Source organism: Mercenaria mercenaria, chromosome 17 (genome assembly GCF_021730395.1).
Source record: "Mercenaria mercenaria strain notata chromosome 17, MADL_Memer_1, whole genome shotgun sequence".
In the NCBI taxonomy this organism is placed as follows: domain Eukaryota; kingdom Metazoa; phylum Mollusca; class Bivalvia; order Venerida; family Veneridae; genus Mercenaria; species Mercenaria mercenaria.
Window position 1 is genome coordinate 60313065 of NC_069377.1, and position 6477 is coordinate 60319541.

Sequence of the window (6477 nt, forward strand, 5' to 3'; positions counted from 1 at the left end):
TGGGGTCTAAAACTAGGTCAACAGGTCAAATCAAAGGAAAAGCTTGTAACACTCTAGAGGTCACAATTTTGGCCCAATCTGAATGAAACTTTGTCAGAATTTTACCCTCAATAAAATCTTGGACAAGTTCAATATTGGGTCATCTGGGATCAAAAACTAGGTCACCAGGTCAGATCAAAGGAAAAGCTTGTTAACACTCAAATAGGTCACAATTTTGGCCCAATCTGAATGAAACTTTGTCAGAATGTTACCCTCAATAAAATCTTGGACGAGTTTGATATTGGGTCATCTAGGGTCAAAAACTAGGTCACCAGGTAAAATCAAAGGAAAAGCTTGTTAACACTGTAGAGGTCACGTTTATGACTATATCTTCATGAAATTTGGTCTGAATGTTATTCTTGATAATCTCAAGGTCCAGTTTGAATCTGGGTCATGTAGGGTCAAAAACTAGGTCACTAGGTCAAATCAAAGGAAAAGCTAGTTAACACTCTAGAGGCCACATTTATGACCATATATGTAATTAGGAACAGACTTTATGCCGAATGTTAAAGCTTTCTTTTGCAGTCATTGCAAGAAATTTTTATCTTGGCTCTAGAATTACAGCCATCATTAGAAATAAAATTTAATGGTACGAAATTACCTTTGTTTGACGAGATGTGAAACCAAAATTTGTAGTCCTGTTTGGCTCCATATAACTTATACTGTGTTGGTGCACTATAAAACCCAAATAAGATAAAGACAATGTTGAAGAAAAAAATCTGAGCATATAAGATAGATTCACCACGGCAGATATGTAAAATTAATGTGATGAGCAGGATAGTGGTTGCAATAAAATCTTGTTGTTGTGGTCTGGGTCTAGGGAGGTAGGGGACATAAAAAGAGTATATTATAGGATGAATTTCGTGCCCTATAATAATTTTATTTCATTAATTACTAGATCTTTCATGGTATTTCTTAATTGATTTTCATTACATAGTGAGTAATGCTTCAGTAAATTTGGTTAATTGAAGTGACATTGATAGAGTACAATTTTAATTTTAAGAATTGCCATGTTAAAGGTGTCAGGCAATGAAAAGGTGTCAGTATGTAGTTTTCAGCCACTGTAATCTTCGTTTAACGAACTGAAAGGAAATATCAGCCATTGTTGCTACACCATATTGTAATGCTTCAATGCTCTTTGCACAGGCTCATAGCCAATGTCTTAATATGCCATTTATTTATTAAAACTCATAGAGCAACACTATATTGTTTTTACACTTTTATTACTACGAGAGCTAGGCAACTACTACTAAAGTATCAAAGAGGCTAAACAGCATGCAGGCAGTGTAACATGATATAGCACCTACGTCACAAGTATATGTAAACACTACATTCCATCTATTCTTTAATAAATTGAAAATCAATTTCTTTATAATAATCAATCAGTTCAAATCATGTTAAAATTCAATTTACAAAATTAGTTTTTCTAATCAATTGAAGTTTCTAATTAATCAAAATTTCTAATGTTCCATCTATTCTTTAATAAATGTAAAATTTAGTATTAAAACATTTGTCATAACTTAAAATTTAAAAATGTTAATTATGCACTGGTAAAATAAGTTCTCACAAATTTTGCAAGTTTACAGTGTAGTGTTCCGGCAAAGTTCATAAATGTTTCAAAATGTTCTCACGTTTTCATGTCCTACAAATGTTCCAAAGGTAATTGTGGTTTATCAACATAATGTAAAGTTCAACTTGAAATACGCGCTTATCGGATAATTGAAACAGTTATTTACAACAACATGCGTCTGTTTATTTTCAAGCCAATTATTTTCAAATAACATCCAACGGTGTGGTCTAACTGTTAATAGCATATACGCCTGGCATTTAGATCGTAATTTATTAGAATAAATTCCAGTTTTTTTTGTTGTTTTTTTTATGAATCAAATTCCAATGAGAGGTCATGTTTATGTATAGTTTAGTACACTTCACTCCATTAATATCAATCCCGGTAACGAATTGGCTTTGAAATATTCCTCTTCGGTCGAGGTGGTACAACGGTTTCGGGTGGTTTGGCTGGAACTTCCGGTGCCATTGGTGGTATTTTCCAAATTGGTTTGAAATGAGAAACATCTCGAGTAACAAATTTGTCTCCTTGTTTTACAGTTATCATTGGTCCCTTTTTGTTCACAATAACTCCAGGCTTGTAACTGAATGGTGCAGATAATTTATTTTCTTTCTTTTGTTTCAGAAGCACCGAATCACCAACTTTCATATGCACAGGTCGTGCTTTCTTCCTCTTGTCAGCATACAGTTTATTCTTTGTGCGCAAATTTTCATCACGCTTCCTTACGTATCTATCCGACCGCTTAGGTTTAAATTCCGGTAACTTAGTTTGAATACTCCTTCCAAACATAAGTGTACTGGGCGCAAGTCCTGTACTCGTGTGTGGTACAGCTCTATAGTTCAATAGAAACGTGTTCAGTTCTTTCTTCAAGTTTCGTCCTTGAATGTGTGAGGCAAGAACAGTTTTTGTCAGTGTTTTCATGAATCTTTCTACAATTCCATTTGCTTCAGGATGTAATGGGGTGATTCGTCTGTGTTTAAATCCCATTTCTGCTGCGAAGTTTGCGAATTCTTGTCCTTGGAATGGTGGACCATTATCGGAACGGGTAACTGAGGGTATTCCAAACATAGAGAATATATTTCTTAGTCTTGGGATGACAGTTGCTGCTGAAATATTGTGCAATGTTTCTACGAACGGATATCTGCTATAGTCGTCAATCACGACCATAAGATACACATTTAAATTCGGTATAGGTCCATAAAAATCGACACTAATTTCATCCCAAATTCGTTTTGGCAACGTGCACAACTTCATTGGTTCTGTTGGGTTTCGCGGATCAACGGCCATACATGTCATACATGATTTCACAGTGTTTTCACATTTTTGATCAATGAGAGGGAACCAAACTTTTTCCCGTAACAATTGTTTTGTTTTTACTAATCCACTATGTGACTCATGGGCGATGTCAATGACCTTCTGATGCATTGTTTCTGGTATGACTAGTTGCGTGCAACGTAACAGAATTGTATGGTGTTCGATTTGGACCACTGATAATTCTTCACGAACTCTAAAGAAACAGTCATAAGTTTTGTTTTTCTTTCGCAGCTCTTTATCCCATTTATTTGAATTCACTGACTGTATTACTGTTTGTAATAGTTTGTCATCAGTTGTTGCGGACGCTATTTCATCCAGTTTCATAGCTTTGGGCACGGCGCATTCAGCCACAAATCGTACATATTCCTCAGCAAGGATATATTGAATAGTGTCTTCACTTTCAGTGTTTTCTAATGGATGACGGCTGAGAAAATCTGCGGGGTTCTCACTTCCTTTTTTATATTGGACGCGAAAATCATAGCCAACTAGTCTAAGTCTCCATCTTTCAAATCTCAGTGGCTGGTTAGCTTTTGGGTTGTTGAAGATTGATTCAAGACATTTTGCATCACTGATCAATTTGAACTGTTTTCCAAATAAGTACATGAAATGTTCAATAGAAATCACCAGAGCGTAGCATTCTCGTTCTGACTGGCTATATCGTTGTTGTACTGGAGTGAGTGCTTTACTTGAGTACGCAATTATCTTATTTTCCTGGCTCAAGATACTGGCAACCCCTACACCACTAGCGTCGACTGTAAGTTCAAGTTCTTTGCTCGGATCATAATATGACATTACAGTGTCACTAGTTAATGCATCTTTTAATTTCACAAACGCACTTTCTTCTGTTTCTGTCCACTGCCACTTAATTCCTTTCTGAGTCATTTTGCGTAATGGCTCAGTCAGCGTAGAATAGTCGTGAATAAATCGCGACACATAATTCGTCATGCCAAGAAAACTTCGTAGTTCTGCTACTGTCGTTGGACTGGCTGCTTTCTTAATAGCTGTGACCTTTTCAGGGTCTGGAGATATTCCCTGATCGGAGAATATGTATCCATAGAATTTGATTTGATTCACTTTGAAGATACTGTTGAAAAACGTAGATTCGGGTGAGGGTGTTTATACTCCATAGATAAAATACACTTAAAATCCAGTTTACTACATCAGTTTATTATGTGATGGATAAATAGTCTAAATGATGGAAATAATGTTGTCAAAATTATAATTCTCTCATTCATCTGGTCTAAAGTCACTTATAATTATAACTGTAAAGTATTTCATTTCTTGTTTCTATGATCTGTCATTTTCAAAGTCCGAGCCAAAAGTAAAGAAATCCCCTCCCTAGTTCTGACCTAGGTTTATATACAAAAGCAGGTACCCTCCCATATTTGGAGTGTATCATAGTGATGAAAGACAAAGATTACCCCTAATATTTATGAGGATAACCGTTGACTGATGGTACCATCCCAAATATGGAGCAACCTCTAACTCTAACAGATCAGACATGTTTACGATGGTACATGATGACAACATACCCTGATAAAATGATACACACTCCAGTCCCAAGCAATTTATGAGGGTAACTGGTGAATGACATCTCTAGTAGCAGAGGTCAAAGTTTCACATCAGTAGAATCAATTAATAAATCAACTTTAATAAGACTAGCTGCTAAATTTACAACAATACATTTCTTTTTATTCAGAGTTAAGTTTTTGTTTCTCAGTCTCTGAAACAATGATTCCAGGAACTGATCATGGCTTTTTTCATCTTCTGCATACAGAATAATGTCATCTGCGATATTCATCACATTTTCCAATCCATCTAACGCTTGTCTTATTTCATTCTGGAAAATTTCGGGCGCTGCTGACACACCATAGTTCAGTTTTTTGTACCGCCATAATCCTATGTGCGTAGAGAACGTCGTTATATATCTCGATTCTTCTGCAAGAGTGATCTGATGGAACGCTTGATTTAAATCCAGTTTACTGAAGTATTTTGCATTGTTCATTTTTGCAATTATTTCGTCAATGGTGGGTGTGACATGTCTCTCTCTAATAATAGCCTTATTTGGTTCACGCATATCGACACATAACCTAATTTGTCCATTTTCTTTCGGTGCGCACACTATTGGCGAGACCCAAGGCGTTGGTCCTGACGATTTTTCGATTATGTCCTCTCTTTCGAGTCGTTCAACTTCTTGTTCAACTTTTTTCCTCATATTGAACGGAATCCTCCTGTGTGTCTCAGCAACAGGGGCTACATCTTTGTCAATGTGGAGCTTTATTTCTTTGTCCTTTAAGTTCCCGACACCTTGAAATCGGTCAGCGTAGTTGTCCACAATGTCCTGTGTTTTATCGTGAACTTCATTAATGACAGGTACGATTTGCAATTCTACAGCAGTCTGGTATGATAATAAGGATTCACCTGTTTTCACCACATGAAACTCCGTAGTTGTGATTTTATCTTTACTTTCTACAGAACACACACATTTCCCTATGAAATGTATAGGCTGCTTTTGACCATAGGCATAGGCTTTCACATTGGATTTTACCAATTTTGGCTTAGGTTTTAACAAGTTATATTCACGCTCATTCATGGTATTTAAGGTACTTCCTGTATCAACGGTAATATCCATTCTTGTGTTGCCGATTTTCATACTCACACGCGGTTTCTTGTTAATTATCGAATTCAATCCAAAGCATTCATTTTCTGAATCACTTTGTTCTTGAAATGATCGCACTTTTCCAGAACGGCAAACAATTTTGAAGTGGTTGGGCTTCCCACAGCCTAGGCAAGTTTTTCCAAACGCCGGGCACTGGCCCTGATGTGGAAATTTTCCGCCACATCGCCGACAGTTTTTATCACGCTTCGCTGGGTTTCTTTGATCTTCATTCGGAAATTGACGTTGAGGACGTTGACGGCATTGGCGACGTCTTCTAGGATTTATTTTAGATACGTCTTCGCGTTTTTCTTCCATAGCACGTGCTTGGTCATTTGCGATTTCAGAAGTCCTACACATTATTATTAATTCCTGCAGTGATTTTCCTTCTTCCAAACATCGTCTTCGAAGTTTTTCCGATTGTAATCCTTGAATAAACTGAGTTTTGATCTGAGATTCTTTATCCTTGAATTCACAATCATTTGCTTTTTGCCGCAAACGTGTAACAAATGAGTCTATAGTATCTTGATTTTGTCTGGGATTGCCAAATTCGTATCGGAGGAACTCTGTATTCTTCTGCGGTTTAAAATATTTGTCAAGTTCGGATTTCGTTTGAGCGTAGTTATCATCTGCATGTCCAAGATCTAATGTCTTGTAAATTTCGAACACTTCATCTCCTGAATAGTGCAAAAGTAACGCTTTCTTTCGTTTGTTCTTGTCAATTCCGAGTCCATTAAATAAGTTTTCTAGCTTTTCTATGTATGTCTCCCATCGGACACCCACATTGCTAGAATTTTCTTTGACGTGAAATGGTGGAAACGGCGTAAGTCCCGTCATTATGTAAACAAGTGTCTTACACAGATTTTACATTAAGATTAAACCGAATTCCACTTTTTTTTTA